Source organism: Martes martes (genome assembly GCF_963455335.1).
Source record: "Martes martes genome assembly, chromosome: 10".
NCBI classification, from domain to species: domain Eukaryota; kingdom Metazoa; phylum Chordata; class Mammalia; order Carnivora; family Mustelidae; genus Martes; species Martes martes.
In genome coordinates this window covers 95897921-95924070 of record NC_137898.1, presented here as the reverse complement: position 1 = coordinate 95924070, position 26150 = coordinate 95897921, and the positions used below count along the sequence as shown (strand labels likewise).

Below are 26150 nucleotides of genomic sequence, written 5' to 3'. Positions count from 1 at the left end.
CTCGCCAGCTTTAAGTTTCATGATTTCGGGGGAGCTCTCTCGGGGTGCACGGAATTTCCCCTCCCCGCCATCCCCCGAGCCCAGGAGGTGGTGCCGGTCGGCCTCGGTGGTGTGCCGAGAGGACGTGGCGTGGGGGTGATGTGGGTGTCCCCAGTTCCGAGGGGGTCCGCCGCGTCCCTCCGTCCGCGGCGGGCTCGCCGTCCGCGGCTTCCTCTCCAGCGCCGTTCTGCCTCCCGCCAGCAGGAGCGGGCCCGCGCCGACGTCTCAGAAAAGCTTCCAGTAGAGGGAGACACTCCAGCTGCGGCTCCGACTTGGAAGCGCCGGGCCGGGAGTGGGTGGGGGCGAGGGGGGTGGGGAGAGAGGGGGAGTGGGGAGAGGGGAGGTGTGTGAGGTGGGGGGGGCTCCGGGGGGCGGGTCCCTGTGCCGCTGACGTCCCGAGCAGTGCTGGGAAGTATAGGCTGTGTTGTCACGCCGGTGTCAGTCTGATGAAGATTGGCATCAGGTAAGCTGTCATTCATTTCCATGTCAGAGACGCTTTTGCAGGCGGCGGCGGCGCGGCGGCGGCGGCGGCGGCTGCTGCTGCTGCTGCGGGCGGCTGCCTCAGAGCGCGTGTGTTTTATTCCAGTCCCCAAGCCAGAGTATTATTCATTGCGACAGGGCAAGGAGGAGAGAGGGAGAGAGGGAGGCAGCAGGGAGGAGAGAGAGGGAGGCAGCAGGGAGGAGGGAGGCAGGGAGCAGAGAGGGACGGCGGGAGCGTGCAGAGAGAAGCTGGGGAAGCGCCGGGAGAGCGCGGAGCGAAGCAGCGCGAGTGGCGCCGAGGCCGGGGAAGGAGGCGGCCGGAGCCGCGCGGCCCGCCCGAGCCCCGGCCCGGCCCGCGCGCAGCCCCTCCGCCGCCGCCGCCGCCGCCGCCGCCGCCTCGCCCCGCTCGGGCCCGTGGCCGGGCGCGCATTGTCCGCGGGTGCGAGGAGCGGGGCTGCGTACTCGGACGGCCGCGGGCCCGAGACACCGTAGCGGGCGGGCGGGGAGCGGTGCGCCGCCAGAGCCGGGGGGCCCGAGAGTAGGGACGGGCGCGCGGGCCGGAGCCCGGCTGCAGAAGGCTCGGGGCTAGGCGCTCCGCGGGCGAGGCTGGGAACCGCGGACCGGCTCTACGTTCGCCTGCTCCCGGCTTCGGGCGCCCTTTGGGCCGGCGCTTGCTCGGCGCCACTGGCCTGGAGCTGCCTTATGGGCGGCTGCGAGCAGGGACAGCCCCAGCCTCAGGCCGGGTGACCGGAGTGGAGGAGCCGCGGCCGCGTCCCGCCCGGCCTGGGGAGCCAGGGCGAGTGGGATTTTGCAGGCGGATCGGTGGGGACAGCGGAACTCAAGCTGTGGGTTAGGGCAACCGGGCTCCCAGGGGCCACGCTCAGAGACCCTCGCCCCGGGAGGAGCGATTTGGAGGGTAACTGGCTTTCCGCGGATTGTTGGGAGTCTTTGGCGAGGTCGGGGAGACGTAGGGGCCCAAGGCGAGGTTTGGGAATCGGGAGCCCTCCTGGCCCGAGAACTAGGACACGAGTTCGTAAAAGGGGGGACGGAAAGCGCCCAAGAGCCGTGAGCTGGGGGGGGGATGGGGTAGAGTCCCGAGTCTGCCGCGCAAAGTTTGCGTTTCTTTCGGGTTGGGCGAGCGGGGCTCTCCTGACTCCGGAACCCGAGGAAGAAACGAGCGAAGCGGGAGGTCTTTTCCGGGGGCTCTGGGCGAGAGAGCCCAGGGTTCTTGAGCGGTGGGGACACGGGCTAGGAATGGCAGTGGGGCGGGTTGGGGGGGTTGGCTGGTGGTGGTGCAGCAGCCCTGAATTAGGGCTGGGCTTTAGGGCCACGCTAGAGTTTGGGTTGTAGGATTCAGGCTGTTTTCAGAAGCGGGACTGAAGGGGCTGCTGAGTAGCTTAGGGATCGGATCTACACCCCTGGCCAGAGCAGGGGGCTGGAGGTAGGAGCTGGGGGCCTGGGGTTACATCTGAGGCTGGACTCGGCGGAACGGGTGGTGTTTTTAGTATTTTGCGACGGGATCGCGGCTTTTTATTGGGATTGAGGTTATTGAAATTTGGGGAGGGTCGCGCGAGCGGGTCCCCATGCTCCGTGGGCGGAAAAACATCTAGGCAGGCCATGAAAGTAGTTGATCCGGGTCATGGCAGGCAAGCCCCGAATTTCTGCTGCTTCTCTCCGAAAGTGGATCTGGAGCAGAGGACTTGAGGCGCGCAGGACCCGGTGCTAGGAGAAAGATTCCAGGAAGCGGACAAATCGAAGAGGCGTTCTGGGTGAAGCCACAGGGCAGCCTCGCAGGACTCGGAGTGTATCCGAGGACCGACCTTGGTGGTTCTGTGGGCTCTGAAAGCCACTTGGGGGGCTGCGGGCACAGCGCGGGGGGCGGGTACGGGTGGCCCGCAGGGACCGCGGCCTGCTCGGGGGGCGCTAGCTGCGCTGTGCGGCATCCCGCCCGGGGAGTCCGGGCTGCGGCCGAGGGCAGGGCGGGCTCGAACTCCGGCGTCCTGGCAGGAGCCGCCGGCTCTAGACGCTGCCTGTGCTTCCTTCGCCCGTGGCGCGGCCGGGAGCACCAAGCCAGGAGGCCTGTGTGCTCAGCCTGGGAGACGGGGGCGCTCTGGGTCTTCTGCCCTCACCCCCACTTGTCTCGGGACTTCTCTAGCGTGTTGACTTTTCGGATTTCGAGTGCTCTCCAACTGGTGGAAGCCAAAAGCTTTACATTTTAGGCAGATCTAGGCGACCCTCCCTTCCCAAAGCTGAGGAAATGTTGGTGTTCAAACACACGATATATTACGCAAAGCCCTAGCCCCTAGCCCCTAGCCCTCTCTCCTACCCTGTCATTCCGGCCTTCCAGAGGCCTCACGGCCTTAGAAAGAGGGAAGGGCGCCTCCTGTCCCTGGACTCGTGGTCTCCCACTGGAGCTGCACCCTGCAACCACACTCTATCCTCATGGCTCAGGCCTAGCTCGGCTGGTGGGAGAGAAGTCCAGACGGAGGGAGGTTATCCCTCTGGCCAACTAGGGAAGCGAAGTGTGTAAGGGTCTGTACGAGAGGAAGATTTGACATTTCGTTTTTGCAATCGTGAGCCCATGGTCCCAGCCTTCTGCACCCCTCGCACCCCTCGCTCAGGCAGCCAGTCGGCCCTTCCGGGACCCAGAAGGCACTCGACCCACGAGTGGCCGCCGGGGCCCAGGGCCTCGCTACTGCCCGGCGGGCGCTGGAGCTCCAAGGCTGTGTTTTTGCAGGCTCGGCATTCGTGAGCTCTCCCGCCTGGAGCCGGAGGGCGGGAGGGAGCCATGACCCCACGGAGACTCCCCAGTCACCGCCTCCCCTTTGTGAGCGCGAAAGGCATGAAAGCCCAGAGAAAGAGAAGCTGCTCAGAATAAGGGGCAGGGGGTTGCTGGAGGGAGATGGGCCCAGCCACCGCTCACAGTAAAAGGCCTCGTGCAAATTGCACTGAAGGGTACCCAACTTGAGACTGGCTGTTTTATGATCCTTTCTGGGAGTTTACTGCGCCATGCTTTTAAGTCTGTAGATTGCTTTAAGTTAATGAAAGTGCTGCTTTCAAAAGGGGCTTTTATGTGCGGTGGTGGCAAGGCCAGTACCTCCCCTTTACTCTTCCAAAATGGGCCTGTTGAAAAAGAAGGAGGCTCCTGGAGTTCCCCCATGGACAGAGCTTGGGGGAGGACGCCATGTGACAATGAGGAGTAATAAAAAATCAATGTCCAAGTAATTCAGAAAGAGGAGTTTACTTCTTTCCCAGTCCAGGGTCACCTGTGCCGTCTGATACTGCCTTTTGGACTTCCACTGAGTCTGACTTTAAGTGCCCCTTACACCCTGTCTCAGCACAGCTTTATGTAGGCCTGACCCTGTTCAATTAAACTCCAACTGGATTTCAGGATTTCAACTGGCTGCCAATTCAAGCTGCAACTAAAATATTTACTTGCGGCTAGGGGGGAGGGGCTTTGCCTTGCATTTAGTAAGACAGATGTGTTAAAATGTCAGGGAGAAAGGCTGGGAACCTTGAGAAGAAACATGGGAGGCTATTTTTCAGCGCTTTCCCCTTTTTCAATCTATTTGGCACAAAAGGTGAGAGGACGAGGTTTTTGACTAGGTCCTAACACAGAAACTGCAGTGGAGCTGGGCTGTGGCTTTGACCGCATGTCATAACCATTTAAACTGTGGTTAGTTGTTCAAAGCTCAAAGCTTCTCCAAGCTGGGTTTCATTAACTCTGCACCAGTTGCCTGGAAGTTCAGTAGCAATAAATTGTATAAACACATTTGAAGTAAGTTAGTGATGAAATAAGGAGAATTACTGTCTTGTGAGTGGAGAATCCTGAATTCATGGAGTTTTAACTTAACTGGAAACATACCTCCTCTCCCTTGGCCTTGATGTTTATGGGTGCACCAGAGTGTGTGTTAAATTTCTGTTTGCCATGTCCATCTTCAACCTGGGACTGTAACTCATTAGGGACCAAGGCATGCCTAGAAAGCAAAAGGCTGGGTTTTAAAGGGGGCTCCATTAGCCTGGTTTAGAAACCAAACCAAACCCATCAACCTGACTTCCTTACCCTGGGTGAATGCAACATAAACAGCCACAGAGCAGGCCAAATTAGATTTTTAAAACGTTAGCGGCTTAATAATACTGTGTTGTTAGCAATTGAATTTGTTTTTATTAAAGAAACAACCTATAAAATTTATAGGATTCCAACATGTTGCAAGATTTCCTTGCTATTTATTTAGTGCCCCCCCCCGAAATTCTATCTCCAATTTCAGACTTTTGTTCTTGATTTATTTAATTTAAAGCACATTTTCTAAATTAGTTCGGGGAAGGTGAGAAATGCTGTTATAAGTTTTCCTTTTTCTGATGCTGTGTGGCACAAGGACTGTGATGCTGTAAGATATATATAAATGTGTGATGCAATTGCATGTGAAGCCAAGTGTCTGGATCAAACAAGATGCAGATCAGAGTATGGAGAGGGCGAAGCGATGCCACGGAGGAAAAGCAGAGGAAGTTATACGGAAAATGAAATCATCGTGAGCCACCGTCAGCCTTGGTTCTAGCCAACACACCATGCTTTGTATAAAAACACTTCACATGCGATCTGTGACTTCTTGAAGATTGAATTATATTGAGAAGCAGAATTTAGAAGGAGTAGCTGCCCTGGCTGGGTTCTGGCCAGGCTGCATGGCCAGGCTTGTTGCGATGGGGATCTGCTAATTTAATTAAATCTAATACCTGGTGGGAAAGGGAGGAAGGAGATAATCAAGGTTGGCAGGTCAGCATGCTGAGCTAGTGTTTAAGCCGAAATGGGGGCGGGGGGGGGGGGTTGCGGCCTGGCGGTTTTCTGCTTTGTTACTGTCTGGCTGCATGACTCCTGCGGGTCACCTAGCTTCTGGATCTCGGTTTCTTCATCTGTAAAGTGGAATGTATCACAGGAATCCCTTGTTAGGCCAGGAGGGGCGAATCTCGCATGACTCCCTGACTCCCACCGTGGGTGTGCTCTAAATAATAAAGGAAACGAAGAGAGGCTTCTGAGCAGCAGTCACATTCTTCCCTGTGTTTTCCTTCCTTGCCTGATCCAGAGCCTTTCCCCGAAACTCCCAGGAGTTCTGAGACTGAGGGCAAAAGGGCTGATTGCCCGCCTTTCTTTATATCCTAGAATTTGAAAATCCCACTGCAATCCCCAAGCCCACCTGCACTTTATCAGGAGGGACAGTTAAGTTGGGGGAACGAGCGGGGCTTCTCCCCGGTGGTGCTACCTGGAAGAGCTTCCAAGCATCCGATAAAACACAGAATCTGACTTATTGGAAATCCAGCCCCTTCCTTTTGTGCCAGCGGAAAGAAGAGGCCTGAGGTTGGACTGGTGTGTGACATCTGGTCAGGCTGGGGGGATGGGCGCGGGTCCGGAGCTAGCCACAGCTTGAACCTCACTTAGCAGTCTCCATGCTGGCAGATCAAAGCAGATTCTGGGCCAGAAAGCCCAAGAAGTTACACCCAGCACTTACACAAAAGTGCATCCGCACTTGGAGTCTCCTCCTCTTCTCGTGCCTGATATTTCAATACTAGCCTGGATAGTGGAGACGTGGCTCCGGTGGAATGCCTGCCTTTCATTCTCCCTCGTCCATGGGGACATCTTGGGGCAATTTTTTCCTCCACACATCCTCCTCCAGCGGTCTTGAGCAACATCTTCGTCTCCGTTCTGATTGGGGGTGAGAGCAGGGAGACGCAGGGTGGAGGTAGTAGGAGCAACAGTTTCGCTAAGGAAATGCACACGAGTTGGAAGGCACAGTCCTTCTCCCAGAGCTGGAGCTTTCGCTCCTTCCAGATCCCCCAGGAGTAAGGGAGGAGCAAGCCCTCAGGCAGCTCAGGAAGAGCTCGCTGCTGCAAACGTGCTGTCTTCAGGGGGATCTGCTGTTTGGCTTGGATGCCTCACCGCAGGCCCTGCCTGACTGGGTTTCTAATTACAAGAAGGCCGTTTCTGCTAAGACCTATCTCACTAAAAACACATCCCTGTGTGTAATAAGAAACCCTAAACCAGGCAGGATATTTTAAAACTGAAGCAATGAAGATTAGATTAAGTCTCCACCAAACAGCTTCATTCTCATATTATTTTTGGCTGGAATGTGGAGAAAAGCAGCTGGCCCTGGGGCCCGGAGCAGGATCTTTTGAGGGTTCGGATGGGGCTGGAGTGGGTGGTGGTACTGCTAGTTTCTCTGCTTAACAGGAATGTGGCCAATTTCAGTACAGCTCAGGCAAGGCAGTGGGGGGTATCCAGTGGGGGATGAGGGAGCCCACAGGGTTGGCAGAGGCCAGATCCGCCCGAGCGGCCTCAGAATCAGCGGATCACAGGGCACCGAGAACACTTTTAAATTCCCCTACCTCATTAGGTCTAGTCTTTTGTGTTCAGCTCATACTCTCCCTCCCAGGCCTATCCCAGGCCTAATAAACCCACCCATTCTCCACGTGGCCTTTGGAGGAACTTTGGGTTCTTTGGGTACTTTTCTGGTTGGAGAGAAGGAACAAATCGTTGCCCAAGATTCCTGGAAATAAAGCCTAGGAACCTGACTTCACAAGCCCTTTTCCTGTCCTGCTGGGGAGAGACAGCATGGTCCTCATTCATTCCTTTGTTCCTTGGTCCAACAAATAGTTACAGCATGTCTCCTGTATGTAAGCCTGGTGCAGTTCTAGGCATTGAGGCTACAAGCCGCAACACCAAACAGGACAAAAGCATGTAGCCACAAAGTCCCTGTCTTCTAGGAGCTTGCCAGCTGTGGAAAGAGTGCCAAGTGTGGGCTTAGCCTCAGATAAAACTGTCCTGAGAACCTAGCTCTATTAGTTTCTAATTGAAAGAATTTAGACATGTTACTTAATGTTTTTGATCTAGCTTTTCCACCCATAAAGGGAGAAATAAAGGTATAAAGCTCAAAGAATTGCCGAGAGAGCATTAGTAAAGTGTCTGGCTTACAGCAGAGACTCAATCAGGCTCCTTTCCCTCCCCATGTTATTTTGTGCAGGGCATCCAGTCGGTGGCTTACCCAACTTCCCCGGGTACGTGGCCTCGGGCCTTTCACGGGTCCCTCGGGCCTTTCATGGGTCCCTGGCACCATCAACAACTGTTGGACAGCCCGTCACACTGTGGCCTGATGCTGCCTGCTGCATGCTGACCCCCACCAGGGCCATGGTGGAAGTAGACACACAGCCTCTGTCCTCAGTCAATGGGCAGTTTGTGGGTGGACACACTCAACCTAGAAACACCCAAGAGGTGACACATGGATGCGTGGAGGCGCCGTGAAAATGGGCACGAATCAGCTGTAAGAGCAAAGGAAACACAAGTGGGATGGGGTGCTGCTCAGTAACGAGGAGAGCATGGAGGAGAGCTCTCAGCAGGGTCAGTGCAGGGGTGGGGGTGAGCTCTGGCCAGGCAGGGCTGGAGGGGGTGGGGTGGAACTCGAGACCCTGCAGGTCACAGGGCTCATAGGGATTGCTGGGGGCCAACCTGAACTAGAGTGAGGAGGTCAGCCCCTCCCTAGCACATCGGAGGGTCAAGTGGGCCACCACTGCCTCCTGGGTACCACCTAGGCTTCCCCGGGTGGGCGACTGAGGGATTTTTCCCCTTGGCTTCTCAATACGTAGAACTTAGGTTAATGACTCTGCGTGAAGCAAACCGACTAATTCCATTCCTGACTACAACAGAACTCTCTTGCCCACCATCCCTGCTTTTCCTAAGCTAAGAGAGCAGAGATTATAGGCCCACACCTGGGCCTCTCAGGGTCTGTGAAGCTGACCCACATCAGAGTGGTTGGGATGGTGGCAAGAATAACAATTTGAACTCGGGAGTTGGAGGATGGTAGATTCTGCTCTAGACCTGGCCCCTGCCTGGCTGTGTGACTTTCAACAAGTGGCTGACCTCTGGGTGTCAGTTTCCTCACTTATCCAATGAGGAACTTGACTTTGCTCTCACAGGTCCCCTTCAGCCCAAAGTTCCATGAATCTCTGTTTCCTCCCAACCCGATTGCTTCGTGATTACGTAGTCATTGAAACCACCACTGCCACCACCAAGCCACCACCCGGCCGCAAAGGCACACACCGGGAGTGCTTGGGCCCCGAGTTGCCCTTGTGTTGTTTGGTCTCAAGACAGCAGAGGAAATTGGCTTTGACTTGCCTGATGGCCTTCCTGGGCAAATGAATGGATCCTAGCAATAGCCGTGGGCTCCATGAGGGCAGACTTTCGGTCTGAAGACTCACTGGCCTCTTCATCAAGGGCAACACTTACTTCTTTTGTCAAGATAGTGTGGTGTTGGGAGAAGGAACACAAGCTTTGGAGTCAGATCCTGGGTTCTGACCCCGGTTCTACTACTGCTAAGCTTTGTGTCTTTGGGAACCTCACTTAAGCTCTCTGAGCCTCCGTTTTCTTGGAGATATGGTTAGGAAAATAATAATACAAAGTACATAGGAGTGCTGTGAAAACTCTGGAACAGAGTATCTAAAAGTGCTAGGCACATGGTAAGCTCATGGCACACGTTAATTTTCTTTCCTAATAAAGCCCTTCCCTGGATGCTCTCTCATTTAATCCTCTCAACTTCGTGAAGCAGCTGGAATGGGCATTGTTATATCATTTGACAGGTGAGAGGAGCTGGGGATCAGGAGAGAGTGGCTACAGGGGGCGTCCAGGAAGGGACGGTGGATGTCTCCACCTTCGCATTAAATAGGGTGGCCCAGGTCTAACTTTTACAACAACGCTCCATTCTTTACACTCTTGGGGACAAAGCAAGCACCTTGCCGAGCTCTGAGAGCTGCTTGGGCCCGAGCGCCCCTTACTCCTCTCCTGAGAATCTCTTTAAAGGAACCAGCAGAACCCTTCTTCTCCGTTACTCGTGTCTTTGTTTGGCCAACTCTGGGAAGAGCTACCAGCTGTTATGGAAACCAACACCTAGAAGATGATCTGTGTTTGTACTTCTACAAGCCTTCACTTACAGGCAGGGCTGGGCTGGCCAGCACAGGGGGTGGGGGTAGATTTAGGGGTGTGGGGTATAGTGATGGCAGTGGGTAGGGGTGGCAAACTGCAAGGCAGCCCAAGTTGTAAGCCCCCCGGGAGCCTGGGGTGATGAGAATGGAGGCTCACACTGGGGTCCTCGGACTTGCAATCCTGACAGACACCAAGGGACATTGAGCCCATTAGTAGTAGGGCTTGCTAACTCTGTTTAGGTGTGGAATCAGGGGTAGCAGTGTGGGTGGGAGAGAGCCCCCCCACCCAGAGGTTCATCTGTTTTTGCTCTGACAGCCCATTGTCACTGAGTGATCCTCTGTACCCAGGTCTGTGTTAAGCCTTGGGAGTACAGGATTGTTCTTGCCCTTTCTTAGGTGAGGCCACACTGTGTGTGTGTTGTGGTTCCAGTTCCAGGCCAGAGGCCGAGAGAGGCCCAGAGAGGCTCCTGGGTATGCGCAGGGCCCCGTAGTGACAGGTGCTTGTTCTCACTGCTGAGCCCTCCCTGGTGATTCATCTGTCCATCAGCAAGCATGAGCTGAGCCCACTGTTTAATGAATGCCCAGTAGCATGCTGCGTTGGAATCCAGGCCTTTTTCTCCAGGAGCTATACAATCTTACTGCAGAGCCCAGACAAATTCATGTCAGGCTGGAGATAAACTGTGTGACCTTTGACATGCCTCTTAATATCTTTGGTTCTTAGCCTCTCATTTACACAAGATAGTTTTTAAAGCCCCTTCTGGGTCTACTATTTATGACCCTATGGACTATAAATGCTAAAACGTGTGGTCCAGACCCTTGGGCACCATGTGTCTGGAGAAGGTGGTGGGACACCAAGGGACATCTAGCCCTTTATTGGTAGGACCTGTCTAACTCTGATTAGGTGAGGGGAATGGAAAGTAGTAGACAGAACAGCTGTTGGGCCTCACCAGTTTGGTGGTGGAGGCTCGAAGAGCTCCTGCTGGCAGGCCTTCTGAGTTCTTCAGTCTACAGGCAACCACAGGGACAGAAATCAAGCAGGAGAGCCCAGGGATATGGGAGCTCAAGCGTGCTGCTCTCCCATGGCCTGTGTTTAAGTGGCGGTCTTGCCCTGCTGCCATGTGGGGAGCCCCTCTCCCACCATGCCCTCTCCCAGCTCTGGGAGGAGAGAGCCAGACTCACAGTGGTCCCCTGGGGCGCTCCTCACTTGTGTTTGATCTGGAGGAAAGCCAAGGAGCTGGATGGGATTCCCCCAGCCATCCCTGGAGACTGTTCCCAGGGAAAGTGACTTGTTCCTTGCACTGGCATAGCTCTCGTTGGTAAGGCACCCCGGTACATTAGAGCCTCTTGGTGGAAATGAGATGGGGACGGCTACCTCCTGCTGACTTCCAAATTGCTAGGAAGGCCGCTTTCCAGCTGGACATCTGGTCTCCTGGAATACTTTTCAAAGTCATCTCCACTGGCTCTGGAAGGGGAGATGGAAGGAGAACTTCGTTCCCAGGCTGTACTCGGGGGAGTGCCATTAGCTGCTGGCAAGGAGGAAGGGAACTTCCTTGGCATTCTTTTGCACAGAATCGTGGTGCGGGCGTCCCTGCCTCGGCATGGCAGAACCGGACTCTTCTGGGGAGGAGGGGGATGGGTTGCCACAGCTAGCTTGTAGATCATGGAAGAAGAAGGATTTTTCCTGAATCCCGTGATTTTGGGGTAGCTGTGCAAAGCCACAGACTGGGGGTTCCTTCACCATGTGCTGGAAGCTCTCACCTGTTTATCTAGTCATCACCATGGACCTAAGAAAGAAAGCAAGCCTCAGGGCAGGTTAAGAGAGAGACTCTGCTCAGGGTCACAGGGCTGCCTCGGTGTCACTATGGATGGGAAATCTTCCTAGCTAAGCGTGCTGTCTGCTCTAGGGAGTTGCATGTTTCCAGAGTAGTTTCTGGATTCCTGGCCGCTTTCTTTCTCCACACCCTCCTACCCCCACAGGCCCTGCTCCAGTGCATGTGTAGCTCAGTGTGAGATCTAGAGCTCTGGCCCGGCCGGGTAGGTCATGGGTAATGTGATTTTGGTGTGGCAGGAAGGGTGTCTGAGGCAGGACAGTGTGGAACAAGCCAAAAGTTGGGTTTGAGCCTTGACTCAGCCATGTTTACTGTGTGACCTTAAAAGCTGGCCCCACTTTGCTCATCAGCTAAGTGGTGGTGATAATGCATCCCGTCAGGGCTGTGGAAAGGACCAAATGAGTTAATGTATGTGGATGTGTTGTGCCTGTTTCATAAACATAAATGAAAGCGCCCACACAGTGCCTCACATGTAATATGTGGGGGAGAAGATTGGTTGGCAAAGATTCTATGTTTCTTATTAGTTTAGAGCGAGGCATTCACTCAGATACACACCTCCTCTCAGACCCACTCATAGAGTGATGACAGCCATGTTTTAAATAATCAAAAGCGGGCAGGATGGCCTGCCACACTACCCATGGCCAGGGCATGAACCGTTCCCTCTTGGTGGTTTCCAGAGTCTGTCAGAGAGTTGCCGAACCTGAATTCCATGCCTACTGTGTGTCTTTGTTCTCACTCATGCTTCCTCATCTAACCCAGCTCAGGGGCCGTCTAGGGCCTGGTGTGGGGATTGCCCTCTGCCAGGTCCCATCAGCCCAAACCGGGTCTTCATCTGATAGATTTTTTTATTGAGCACATTCTATGTGCCTAGAGCCTGTAGAAGTCCTGCGGATATGACCGTGAACTAAACCAGCCCGTGGCGGGGGTGGGGGGGGGGACACTGGAGTTCTGTAGGCAATTACTGAAACCATGATATGAGCCATAGAGAAGTCTGGAAAGGCACAAGAACATAAACAGGGAGTGTAACCTATGCTGGGGGTCTCGGAGGGCAACCTTGTGTTTCATCTCTCAGATGAGGCCCTCTCTAGGCGAAGAGTTAGCTAAGCCCTCCATCCGTGGGGGCTCATTTTCTGTCCCTGGCAAGGGCAGAACAAGGTGAGAGGAAGACAGTGGGCACCAGAAAAATCCCACCAGGGGGTTTTGCTCCCATCTGAGTTTCCCATGCAGGCTGCGTCACAGAGCGGAGGGGATGCCATTCCCATACACCCTCTAGCCCCCCACCCACCATCATGCTCCTTAAGGGCATAGCTTTCAGGAGAAGCCTTTAGAAAGTAACAGGCATCCCTTCCCTATTCTTCCTGAAGCCCTGGCTAGGGCTTTGATAGTATCCGGGGGTACCTGGTGATGTTCACATGGATGGCTTACCCGAGTCTGATTTCTGGAAAGTCCTCATGGATAGCAGCTGTGAGCTGGGGAGGAAAGTCTCATCCTTCTTTCTCAGCACCAGCTGGGGAGTTGGTACTTATTGGAAGATCTGACCCCCTTTCTTTACAGGGGATGGAGTCAACTTCTTGACATTGTTTCCTTGGTGCATTGGTAAAGCCCTGTCATCCTTTCAGAAGCACTGGGGACAATTTGGGACAATTTTGCAATCTGGTACTTTGGACAAGGGGGTGGAGAGGAGAGGGAGGAGGGAGTGGCTGGAGAGATGAATGGACTTAAGTTGCTAGGACCATAAATCCAGTTACATAAAGACAAAAAGGGAAGAGGCTTTCAAGGGTGTAGCTGATGGTGCTGAGTGGCTCCTTGGGTGAGGTTTAGTCATCCCCTGGGGCTTGGCAAAGGGATTTCCTTCAGGGTCATACAGGTAAGAGTTTCAGCCCAGCTTTTGCTACTTGCTGGATGTATGATCTTAGGCAATTACCTAACCTCTTTGAGCCTTAGTTTCTTCCCTTTTGTGAGATGGGGGAACAATGGCTCTTTGCAGGGGATTAGATGAGACCAAACAGCAGAGAGCCTGGTCTAGTGCCTGGGCTCTAGAAGGTACTCAGTGTGTGTGAGTTCCTTTCCTGTCACTTCCTTCTCTCTCCCCCACAGTGCTGGACATCGAGGAGACTGAAGTAGCCCTTTTAGGAAACAGGAGGGAGTGGGGTGCAGGAAGACCATGGGCCTCAGTGGGGAGCACAGCTAGAATGGCCATCTGAGGAGATGTCGAAGTCAGAGCCTGGCTTGGTTTCCCTGAAGGCAGGGGAGGCAGTGCTCTGGATCTCTGGGAAGAACCAGGACCGCATAGGTGATCTCAAGGAGGCCCGTGAAGCAGAGTCCATGAAACAGGGAATTGGAGGCATGGGTGAAGGAAAGAAGGGAGGGAGGAAATGAACATTTATGAAGTGTCTGCTATGTGCTTGGCATTGAGCTAGGTACTTTAAGTACCCACTATTTCAATTCTATGAAATTAGAAGCATAAAATCTTAAGTCATGAAATCTCAGAACTGGAAAAGACGTCTGTCTGTTCCAGCCTCTGTATGTTATATATGGAGAACTGAAACTCAGAGAGGGGCAGACGCTTGCCTAGGGTCACACAGAAATTCAGCAGCAGAGCTGAATCCGAAACTGCCCAACTCAGGGCAGTTGGGGCAGAGCAGAAAGAGCATAGAGCTTGGAATCGGAAAGACGAGGTGTGACTACAGACACACTTCCAGACACTCACTTCCTCCCCGCACCTCAGTTCTCTTAGCCGTCAATGGAAGAGTAATCCTCCAGCCTAGCAGTGGCCGGGGTAAGGAAATGCGATAACCTGTGTGGCATTAGGTCCTATCTCTTCCAGCCCAGGCCCGTCCCACGCAGCTTAGGGCTCTGGCCACACCCGCAGGGCCCTCTGAAGAGCCCTGAGCCTGTCCCACTTCAGCCCCCAGGGTGCTTAATAAACAGCAGGCCCGGGACATTCAGTTACTCTTCAAGATTAACTGGATGCCTCACATGTGTGCCAGGCACTGTTTTGGTGTCTAGAATAGAAAGCTGAGCAAAATCAGAAATAGCCTCGATCTTGATAGAGTTTACAGTTGGGGTAGAGAGGCCTTAATAAAAAAAATAAATCATACAAATAAACATGAGAATACAAGTGTAATAAGAGCTCTGAGGGGGAAGAACATGAAACCCTGAGAGCATTTAGCAGGAAGAGTTTATTTAGAGAGTAGGGAAGAGTCTATCTGAGGAGTGATGTTTGAGCTGAGGCCTGAAGGGATAGCGGGGCATCACTGAAGAAAGGCATGAGGGATGAGTGCCCCAGGTGGGGGCAGCAGTAAGTATAAAGACCTCAGGGAGAGGAGGGGTTGAGAGATGGCAAGGGGAACTTTGGGAGGGTTTGAGAGGGAATACGAGGACGGAGTCTGACTCTGGATCAGGCTGCAGCTTGGGGAGAGGTGGGAGAACCCAATCCGAGATTCTGGAATGGAGACCAGGCTCCAGTCTGGCTATAGGCCTGGAGAGAGAAACAGATTATCTTCAGGCCTCAGTTTCTCTGCTCCAAATGAAAGTAATAAAAGTCAAATTATAGGGGCGCCTGGGTGGCTCAGCAGTTTAGGCCTCTGCCTTCGGCTTGGGTCATGGCCTCAGGGTCCTGGGATCCAGCCCCGTCTCGGGCTCTCTGCTCAGCAGGAAGCCTGCTTCCTCCTCTCTGCCTGCCTCTCTGCCTGCTTGTGATCTCTCTGTCAAATAAATAAATAAAATCTTTTTTTTAAAAAAGTCAAATTATAAATAGATTACAGGTCCACAGTGGAGAGTAGGGAGGTAAAAATGAACAAATGGACAACGTCCTTGGCTTTCACCGTATAAATGAACAGTGTCAGATTCATTTCTGGTAAGGCTTCAATGATTTGGATTCATAATTGAATAAAAGCCAAAGTCCTTACCATGCTGAATCTCTGCCTCCCTGACTCAACTCCTGTTGCTGTGTGCCTCACCACTCTCCTGTAGCCACACTGACCCCAGACCTCCCTGTGGTGACCAGAAAAGTCATACATGCTGCTACCTCAGGGCATTTGCACTTGCTGCTCCCTCTGTCTGGAGCACTCTTTCCCCACATACCTGCCTGGCTTACTCCCATGGTTCCTCCAGGTTTCCACTCCAATGTCATCCTCTCAAGGGAGGTCCTTCCTGAGGACCCTAACTAAAATGAAATTTCATTTCTCCTATCCTTGGCTTCCCCATTCTCTTTTATTTTTCTCCAGTATAGATCAGATTTTGTCTCTTTTTTCCCACTCCTATAATCCATAAGTCCACTTCCATATAATGAAAGCTCAGTCAATGTTCGTGGAAGGAATGACTAAATGAGGAGAACTGATTGCTTGTGAAATGAGTTGGTAGGTTGATACAAGAATGCTTTTTCCCTTACTCTGAAATGGAGACATGGGATGTCAGAATTGGAAGGAACTGGTTTTTGAACAACTGTCTCATTTAACCTCTGAGGAAACAGAAGCCCAGAGAGGTTAAGGGGCTTATGAAGGGTCACACAGCATAGAACTAGGATGGGAACTGAGGCCCCTGGTATTCACTCCAGGATCTTTCTACAGGGTTTTGGCTTTTCTGCATAACATAGCTCCTGGGGGAGGAGGGGTTTGCTCTGCGGGTCCCCAACTTTCAGGGGGTGGCATGTCCAGAGGGCTCTGGCTTCCTTGAATTCTCTTCCTGGGGGCCTCATTCCAAGATGAGCTGCTACTCGTCTCACTGTGAGGCACTTTGGGGCCATCCTTGGGGGTGTTGGTAAAGGTGGTCTTTGGCCACTGACAGGCGGACATATTTCTCTCCCTAATTCTAGGAAGTAACATGAAGGAACTGTCAGTTTTCTGTGAAGTTCAATCCACAGGAAATGATTATACAGCTCTTAATTGGTGGGAGTCTGCCTAACATGGGGAATAGTGCAAAGAAGTGTCAGTTTCTGGTCCTGCATTCCAAAAAATTCTAGTCCAGCCAGGGTGACAATATCTTATTAACATCAATATTAATATTAAAATAACCATAATAGCAAACACTCATTGAGCAGTGACTATATACCAGGCATTGTTCTAAACACTGGATGCCTTATAACTCAATTAACTCTCACAAACACTCTTTGAGATGGATGCTTGCGTCTTTCACACTTGAGTAATCTGAGGCCCAGAGAGGTTAAGTCACCTGTTTCGAGTTACCCAGTTAGTTACATGGGTAGGCCAGGATTTGAACCCAGGCAGCCTCTCACCAGTGCTCATCCTCTTTTTTTTTTAAGATTTTATTTATTTACTTGACAAGCAGAGATCACAAGTAGATGGAGAGGCAGGCAGAGAGAGAGAGAAACAGGCTCCCCACTGAGTAGAGAGCCCGATGCAGGGCTCGATCCCAGGACTCTGGGATCACAACCTGAGCTGAAGGCAGAGGCTTAACGCACTGAGCCACCCAGGCGCCCCCAGTGCTCATCCTCTTATTCATCAAGTTAAATAATAACGCAAGACAAGAATGCAAGACCCATCATGAAGAGATAGGAGTGAGGTAAGGGGAGGAAGCTTCACGGCAGGCTGCAGTAGTCCTTGATGACTGTGGCTTCCTGGAGGAGGTGCTGCCTGATTTAGAAAAGGTGTGTTTGGATAGCTGGAGAGAGGCTTGGCCCTGTCTTCTGTCTTCATGCCCGGTGAAGGTGTTGTCACAGGCCAAGTCCCGTTCTCCCTCGGTGCATGTATACACTTGGAGATGACAGACATGAGTGAGACCCTCTACCAGCTGCCCAGTGAGGGCTGGGAGGACAGCCTGGCCCAGTCTGACCTCCCTCCTCATGGAAACGGTTCCCCATGAGCCTGCGTTATAAGGATTCTGCCTAGATTCCTGGTAAGGAGCTTCCTGAGCAAAACGCTAAGGATCCAGGCTTCTTAAATGTTTTGGGGGGACCTCTGAGAAGATCCTCTAAATGGTCTTCAAAATTGTGTCTATCTGTAAAATGGGCCAGTAATCCCCTACTGGGGGGTTGTTGTGAGTATATGATGGGGGCAGTACCTCAAAAGAATCTAGCCCAGTTGGCCTCAGTTGCCAAGTACCCCTTTGCTTCGGTCTGCTCCCCTCAAGCCCCCGCTCAGCTCAAACCAGCTTCTCTTGGTCTTAGTCTGGAGCTGGGACACAGAGAAGAGAGGTTTCTCTGTATAACCTGGCCCTTTGGGGCTGCGTTGGAGGACAGGCCTGAAGCTATTCTCCTATTCAGAGTAAGAGTCATTGATAATATCTCTCTCACTTACGTTTGCATTCTGAAAATGTTTTTGCTTTCTTTGGAACCACAGAGCATAAGGGAGCCTTCGTTATAGATGACCAACCATCTCAGTTTTCCCAGGACAATTTTAGCGTAAAAGTCTGTTGTCCAGAGAAGCCTTTTGGTCCTGGGCAACCCGGGGAATTTGGTCACCCTATGAGTCACTTGGGAGGGAGAGGGTGGGTACAGCTGAGGCTCCCATGCCCACTAAAGGCTGCCCCATTGCTCCCTCCATTTGGCTTCTGAATCTCTCAGTGACAGACAGAAATCAAGGCAGGGCTTGGTTGAAAGGTAAAGGCTTTGGCGTCAGACAGACCAAAATTCAAATCCCACATCTGCTGGGTACTACCAGCTTGACTTTGGCCAAATCTCAATGTCCTTGTTTGTAAAAATTGGGACTTTAATGACTGTATTATGGTGCTGTCTTGCTGACTCAAATGGCCTAATGCACGGAGCAGAGGCATGTGATAGGTATAACAGGCTAAGCTTTCTGAGACTTTACTTTTATTCCCAGTGTTGGGGATGAGATGGTAAGAAGGAGCTTCTTCTTTCCCTTACAGAGGCTGGGCTGGGCCTCCCCGGCTTTTCCAAATCAGATGCACTCGGCCTGCTCCACGGCAGTGTCCTGACCTCTAAAGGACCCTTGGAGGGTTTTGTGGGGAGTGAGATGGCCACAGGTGACCTGCTGTTGTTCCTGCCCTTGAGGCTGGGCTGGTGGCTCGACTCCAGGGCACTTTTAATGTGTCTCTTCCCTTTTCCCTGACTCATTTGATTTTTCTGGAAAGTAGGAAGGCTCATTGAAATCAATAAAACTTGCAGGAGGATATTGGGGAGCCTCTCGTCTAATTTGGACTCCTCTCAGATGAGGACCTGGAGGCCAGGGCGGTCGTGACTCATCTGAGATATGACCGATGCTTAGTACCCAGAAGGCCTCCTAGCCAAATAGGCTGGGGACTTCTTTAAGCTCTAAGGGACATGGTACATGAAGGCAGCTTCTACCAAGTCTCTTTAATGACAGTGGTTGTCTGCTTTGTGGCTTAGAGTCCTGGGTAGCTACCCTTTTCCACTGTAGCTTACTCCTTTCTCTCAATGGAGGGAGAGCTGTGCTCATGGGGCATTGACTCTTTTTTTTTTTTAATTAATTTTTTTACATTGACTCCTTTTAATGGTCAAATGAAACTAAGAAGATAGACACCATTTCCAAAGACATCCTAAAATTCACAAAAAAGAGGCGTTTCCTTCGGATTAACAATTTTCTTGATTAGCCACAGTAGTTGACCTTGATGAGCAGGGGGCACCCGCAGATTTCATTCACTCAGTGAATGGAGTGTTCATTAAGTGCCAGTATGGGCAGGGAACAGATTCATCCAGAGCAGAGAGTATGAATGGGCTATTACTTTGAGCTGAATGTGTTCTGTTTCCTGTGGGGTTTTCCTCTGTTGCCTGTGGATCCTCCATTTGCCTCAAATATATTTTCAATTTATTTAGCACCCACGGTGTGCTAGCCACCGTGGAGGGAGACAAAAGATGACAAGATTTGGCCTCTACATGAAGGAGCTTACAGTTTGAGTGGGGGAGAGAAGCATGAAAACATGGGAAATTCGATAGTTTGGGAGGAATTACGTAGCAGTATGTAAGAGTGGCTCATGACAAGAGATATTACAGGTCAGGAGGACTCATCACCAAATGAGAGATACGACTGAGTGGGGCTCTCAGAGGAAGGAGAGATCAAGTGGGCCGTGGGAATTGGGAGAGACATCATGAAAGGGTGGGGATAACTGTCCCAAGAATCACAGCTGATTAAGTTTGGGTCAGAACCCAGGCCCATCGGCATCTGAACTTTTTCCATTAGAAATCCTGTCTCCCGGGGCTCCTGGGTGGCTCAGTGGGTTAAAGCCTCTGCTTTCAGCTCAGGTCATGATCCCAGGGTCCTGGGATCGAGCCTTACATCGGGCTCTCTGCTCAGCAGGGAGCCTGCTTCCTCCTCTCTCTCTCTCTGTCTGCCTCTCTGCCTACTTGTGATCTCTGTCTGTCAAATGAATAAATAAAATCTTAAAAAAAAAAAGAAAGAAAGAAATCCTGTCTCCCATGCGCGGGGCCTTGAAGTTTGAGTAGGATTAAATAGGCAGAGGGAAGCCATAAACAAGGGCATGTGTATAAGAAGAAAATAAGCAAAGACCCCAGAGCACCGAGCCAGCCAGCACCGAGGGAGGAAAGACTGCTGGTACAGTAAGAGAGCCTCTGGAACTTTGCCTGTGCTGACTGCTCTTCCCTGCTTTCTCTCCAGAACCTCTCTCCCCCACACTCAGGAGCAACCGATTGTTTTTGTTGGTTTTGGGTTGGAGGCTGGCTAGGCTGGCATCTTCCAAGAAGACCCAATAAATCCCTAGTGATCATAGTAATGGTAGCAACACCAACCATCTCACACCTGTATAATGCGTTTCCATCTACACAGCACCTTCTCTTGAAACCCAAAACAAACCACAAAGAAAGGCATCTTAATGGTTGAGCTGAGTCCAGGGCTCCAGGCCATGGCTGCTCAGACTTCAGAAGACAGGCCAAGTACGAGTTCCCCAGGCAGTTCACTCACTGTTAATCATTGTGTGTGCTCAATAAACAGTTGTTAAGTGGTTGCATTTTAGGGGAGCCCCACTCCCTTTGTGGGTACCTGATTCCAACACCCTTGCAGAAAGCAAGCAGCATCCCTGGCCCTTCCCTCCTGGAGTTTGTTCAGTGTCCTCTGTGCCCAGTGGCCCCATACCTCAGTCTGGGTAGAGTCTGTTGCAAAGCCTATGTGCATTTTTAGCTACTGAGTTCAAGGTTGTAAGAAATCTGGCTTTTTCCCTTCGGTTAGGCTCTTTGGGTTCAATTTAATTTTCTATGAGAAATTAAATGTATATATGATAAAATTTGCCATTTTAACCATTTTTAGGTATACAGTTCAGTGACATTAATTGCATTCACAATGTAATACAATCATCACCATCTCTATCTCTAAAACTTTTTTATCACCCCAAACAGAAACTTTCTACCTGTTAAGCAATGACTCCCCACTCTGGCCTCCCTTCAGCCCCTGGCAACCTCTAAGATGCTTTCTGTTTCTACAAATTTGCCTATTCTAGATATTTATATAAATGGGATCATAATATATTTATTCATTTTGTCTGGCTATTTCACTTAATGTAATGTGTTTAGGGTTCATCTGTATTGTAGCATATGTAAGAATCTCATTCCTTTCTATGACTGAATAATAGCCCGTTTTATATGTATACCACATTCTGTTGATCTCTTCCTCTGTGAAGGACACCTGCATTGTTTCCACTTTCCAACTATTGTGAATAGTGCTGCAATAAATATTGATACAAGTTTATCTGTTGGCGTCCCTACTTTCAGTTCTTTTGGTTATGTATCTAGGAGTGAATTGCTAGGTCATATGGTAATTCGATGTTTAACTTTTTGAGGAAGTATCAAACTGTTTTCCCTACCATTTTAAGTTCCTACCAGCAAAGCACAAGGGTTCCAATTTCTCCACATCCTTGCTAACACTTACTATTTTCTGTTTTTGTTTTCATTTGTTTGTAGTCAATCTAGTAGGTATAAGGTGGTATCTCATTGTGATTTTAATTTGCATTTTCCTAATGACTCATGATAAGACTTTTTGTGTGCTTATTGGCCATTTGTATATATCCTTAGAGAACTGTCTATTCAGGTGCTTTCCTCATTTTTAAATTGATTTGTCTTTTTGTTGTTGAGTTTTAGGAATTCTTTACATATTCTGGATAATTAAACCTTATCAGACACATGATTTGCAAATATTTTCTACCATTCTGTAGGTTGTCTTTTCACTCTGTTGATAATGTTCCTGGATGGACAAAATTTTTAAAATTTCATTGAAGTCCAGTTTATATATTTTTCTTTTATAACTTATAGTTTTGGGGATATATCTAAGAATCATTGCCAAATCCAAGGTTTTATCCCTATTTTTTTGAAGAGCTTTATGGATTTAGCTCTTATATTTAGGTTGTTGATCCTTTTGAGTTCATTTTTGTATATGGTATGAGGTAGGGGTCCAACTTCATTCTTTTGGATGTAGAAATCTAGTTCTCCCTGCATTATCTGTTAAAGATACTATTCTTTCCCCATTGAATGGACTTAAGACTCTGTCAAAATCAATTAACCATAGACATACAGGGTTGTTCCTAAACTCTTGATTCTAGTCCATTGGTCTATATGCCAAACCTTATGCCAGTAGCACACTGTTTTGATTACTGCAGATTTGTGGTAAATTTTGAAGTTGGGAAGTATGAGTTTTCCAGTGTTGCTCCTCTCTTTCAGGATTGTTTTTGGATATGCAGAGCCTTTTGAAATTCATGTGAATTTGAGGAAAAGGCTGTTGGCGTTTTCATAGGATTCGTTTTGGGTGGCATAGACCTCTTAACAATATTAATTCTTCCTATCCATGAACATGGAATGTTTTTTCATTTGTTTAGGTCTTCTTTAATTTCTCTCAGCAACACTTTTCAGTTTTCAGTGTAAAAGTCTCTCACCTTTTTGATTATATATATTCCTAGACATTTTATTCTTTTATATGCTATTTCTTAGTGTCCTTTTCAGATTGTTCATTGTTGGTGTATAGAAACGCAACTGTTATTTGCATGCAATCGTGTACCCTACAACTTTGCTGAATTTGTATGTTAGTTCTAGTAGCTTTCTTGTAGATTCTTTGTGATTTTCAATATATAGGGTCATATCATCTACAGAAATTATTTTACTTCTTCCTTCTAATTTGAATATCTTTTATTTCTTTCTCTTGGGTAATTTCTTTGACAAGAACTTCCAGTCAGTGCTGAATAGCAGTGGTAAAAGTGGACATCTTATCTTATTCCTGATCTTAGGGAGAAAGCTTTAAGCCTTTCATCATTACCTATGATATTAACTGTCTACCACCCTTTGGATGATGGGCTACTCCTAGAGGCCTGGGTCTGGTGAAGATGGAGACATCTCCTTTATTAGCCAACAAACAGATTTCTCCTAAAGGAGAATATCTTAGTCTGTTTGGGCTATTGTACAAATTACTATAGACTGGGTAGCTTATAAACAGCATGAATTTATTTCTCACAGTTCTGGAGGCTGGGAAGTCCAAGATCAAGGCACAGGCAGATTTGGTGTCTGTTGAGGGACAATATTCTGGTTCACGGGTGGTCAACTTCATGCTAGAATCTCACATGGCAAAAAAGGTGAGGGAGCTCTTTGAGGTCTCTTTTATAAGGGCACTAATCCCATTCACAAGGGCTCCACCTTGGTGACCTAACCACCTCCCAAAGGCCCTGCCTCCTACTACCATCACACTGGGGATTAGAATTTCCACATATGAATTTGGGGGACACATAAACATTCAGTCTATAGCAGAGATCATCTTTGGAGTCATGTTGACAGAAAATAGCCATTAATTAGAAAATATCAATTTCATATCAGCACTAATCACGCTGTTAAAATGGCATTTGAACTAAAATCCAAACATTTGTTAAGTTCCCACTATATTGCACAAACTTTTATTACTTCATTTCATCTTGCAACAGCCTTTGGAAACAGGCTCTCTATGATAACCACTCCCATTTTAAGGGTGAGAAAATGAATATTAAGAGGGTGGTACGTGTTCATACAGCTGGTATGTATTCAAAGGAAGTTTGGTGTAGTGGCAAGTTTCCTGATTTATACATTGTCTTCTTGGTTTCTGCCCAGTAATTCTCAAGGGGAGTGAGTGAGCACTGCCCTTCTTTGTGCAGTGTATCAGAACCTCCCTGTTGGTTGAAGGGTTGGGGAAGGCCTTGTCAAAGACACCACCACTCCTCAGCCTGTTCTGATAATTTACTCAGGGGTTCCCTGCTCCCAGTAGGGATCTGCTGCTGCAAGGATCCAGTGTGACCGACAGGGGCTTGCAGTCACCCATGGTGGGTGTGTGCAGTGGAGAAAAGGTTGAGATCCACTGCAAACCACAGCCTCTTCTTTCTTTTGTGATGTTGGTGCTCCCAGATCAGTAGAGGGACTCATGGAATTGCTAGCAGAAGGTTCCAAAAGGGTACTTACTGTCTTTGAGGATTCGTAGTAAATCTTTCTGAAGGAGAAGGCAGGGCCTTCTGGGCCAGGCAACTTTGCCCTACTCCAAAGACTTGTGCTGTTAACTCAGCAGTAATCAACACTCTTGGGGAGATTAGCTTTATCAAGTAGCAGCAGTCACAGATACCTGGATAATTCATAGCCAATGGTTAGTTTCTGCCTCAAATTTCTGGGTCACTGGGGCTCTGTGAGATCCTATTCTGGACAGTGTTATGGGACCTGACTAGTGGGTCCGTTTGTCTGCCACAGAAGTGTAGGCATGAGCCATGGAGTCGGGTCCCGATGGTGTGGGGCTGCATCTGTGGGAACATCCTAGATTTTCTCAGGCCTAGTGCTGGGTGCTAATCCTCAGCGTGGATAAGACACAACGGAAGTTGCTGTTGATGTTCTAACTGGGACTTCTGCACACCAGAGTCCAAATCCACCCAGGGTAGGGGAAAGCTGCGTTTTTGCTCCCTTGATTTTTTAGCTCGAGTTTCCTTTCTTTTGGCCTCATATTCTGTATGGAGGAGGCATGGTTGGATTTCATTCCCTGCTCCTTCTCTCCTGCATGGAGGAGGATTTGCTGAGAGTCCCCTGCCAGGGCTGGCCATTTTGGTGTCCCATTTATGTTTTCAGCACACATCAGAATCATCAGTTCACCAGATATCCATCCCTGGGCTGTAGATGACCATGGGGACAAACCCTACCAAGAGGTAGGTCTATTGAAATTCTGAAAACATATATATAAACAAACAGAACCAAGGGGGGAGGGGTAACCCTGCCTCTTATTGACCCAACAATCAGCCTCTTTAGACAAAATTCAGCAGGTCTTTCTTGTCTCAGTTCAGCTTAGCACACATCTGTATGGTGATTCAGATAAGGTGCATCTCTCGTCTTCAAAGAATTCAAACTCTCCTTGTGACTCAGTTGCAGTGAACTCCTTTCATCCCTGATTTCTCTATCATTCTATGCCCCTTCCTTCCTCCTGTCCCTGTCACCGCTCATATTTTTCCTGTCCTGCAGGCTTGAAACCTTGATGTCCACCTCACCTCGCCTCTTCTTCACTCTTTGCTCCATTGAGCAACTCTACATTCCAGATTGTCCTGGACAGTCCTGGTTTAAGTCTGCTGTCCTCATGTAATTGTAATGGCTCCCTTTGCACTCTCAAAAGTGTCCAAGTTCAGGCAATAAATAAATGGTCAGTCAGTCTATAACCTTTGTGAGACTAAGGCTGTCCTCCCAACCTTCTCCACGTCTGGCACATCACTGCCTTGTAACCGCCGCTGCCCCAGTCCAGACGCAGACACCGCCTGCCCGGATTATTGCAATTACCTTCTCCCTGGCTTCCTTACTTCCCATGCCTCTCACTTTGCAATCCATTCGGCAAATCATTGCCTGATGAATTCTCTCAAAACACAGTTCTGTGCTGCTCACTTCATTGGTTCCTTGCTGCTTGTAGGATAACAATTCAAACATCTTAGTCTGGCACTTGAAACCCTTTGCAACCCAGCCTCTGCTTTTGTCTACGTGAATCTCATTTCCTCTCTAATTTGGTTGATACACTGTCCCCGAACCTGCCCTTCACTGCCCACCGTTGCTCACCAAGGTCCACTTACCTGGCCATTCCTACAGATGCAAATCCTGTGTGTGCACGTGTCCTTCAAGCCCAGCGTCAACTCCCGCCTCTTAGGTACGGCGTCCTGAGATCAGCCCACCGCTCAGTACCCTCTCCTCCTCTGAACTCCTCGGCTTAGAGCAATTATTGCCTGCACAATCCATTTGGTGTCTAATCATGTACTGCCTCATGACTTTTCATGTATTGCTAGCTTGAGCTAGAGCTGAAAGTATTTGCTGTAATTTCACTTTTCATTCTCAGAGGTCTCTCTTCTTCCTCCAAGTGCAGGTTCCTTGAGGACAGGAGCTGGGCCTTATTCTTCTTATTCTTGATGGCACCAAGTGCCTAGCAGGTGTCACATAAAGACTTCTCAGAAAACCTTTATAGGTATTCATTTAGGAATACAAGGACTGGGGAGACCCTTCTAATCAGGTAGTTCAAACTCCTATTTTATGCACCCAAAAAATGAAGACAAGAGAAGTCAGAAACTTGCTGAAGGGGACCTTGCTAATGCAAATGGCAGGGCCTGTCCCTGAGGCCCCAAGGGGCTTTCCCCATCACCAGGCTACCTCCTGTGCATTGATTTTATTTTGTGAATGGATCACAACCATTTTCAGGTTTAAGTGGGGATTTAGAAATCAGAAGGAAAGAAGTTAAGGAAGCCAGCCAAAGGGCATGGCCTCAGTGAAGTCCTGGAAATGGAATCTTGCTTGGCATAATTTGGGGCAGGGGGCAGCAAATCGGTCACCATAGGTTCTCTGTGAGTCGTAGAGGGGTGTGTGTCAGGGAAGACCTCCACTCCCATGATTTTGGGTTATAAGATTTCTGTCACAGCCGAGACACCTGTCCACACCTCAGA

The 26150-nt window shown here is 50.0% G+C and overlaps 1 protein-coding gene across 4 annotated transcripts in view; it reads left to right on the top strand.

Annotated features, from left to right (window-relative positions):
* The window catches only part of PKNOX2 (PBX/knotted 1 homeobox 2), a 304311-nt gene that overhangs the window by 48646 nt on the left and 229515 nt on the right, over positions 1–26150 (top strand). The window contains exon 1 of one of the 4 annotated variants that reach the window (XM_080816845.1): positions 398–502. The exons of the other annotated variants lie outside the window; for them this stretch is intronic. The gene's annotated coding sequence lies outside the window, so the exon portion shown is untranslated. Of the gene's footprint in view, positions 1–397; positions 503–26150 lie in introns of those variants that run through there. 4 annotated transcript variants of the gene reach the window in all.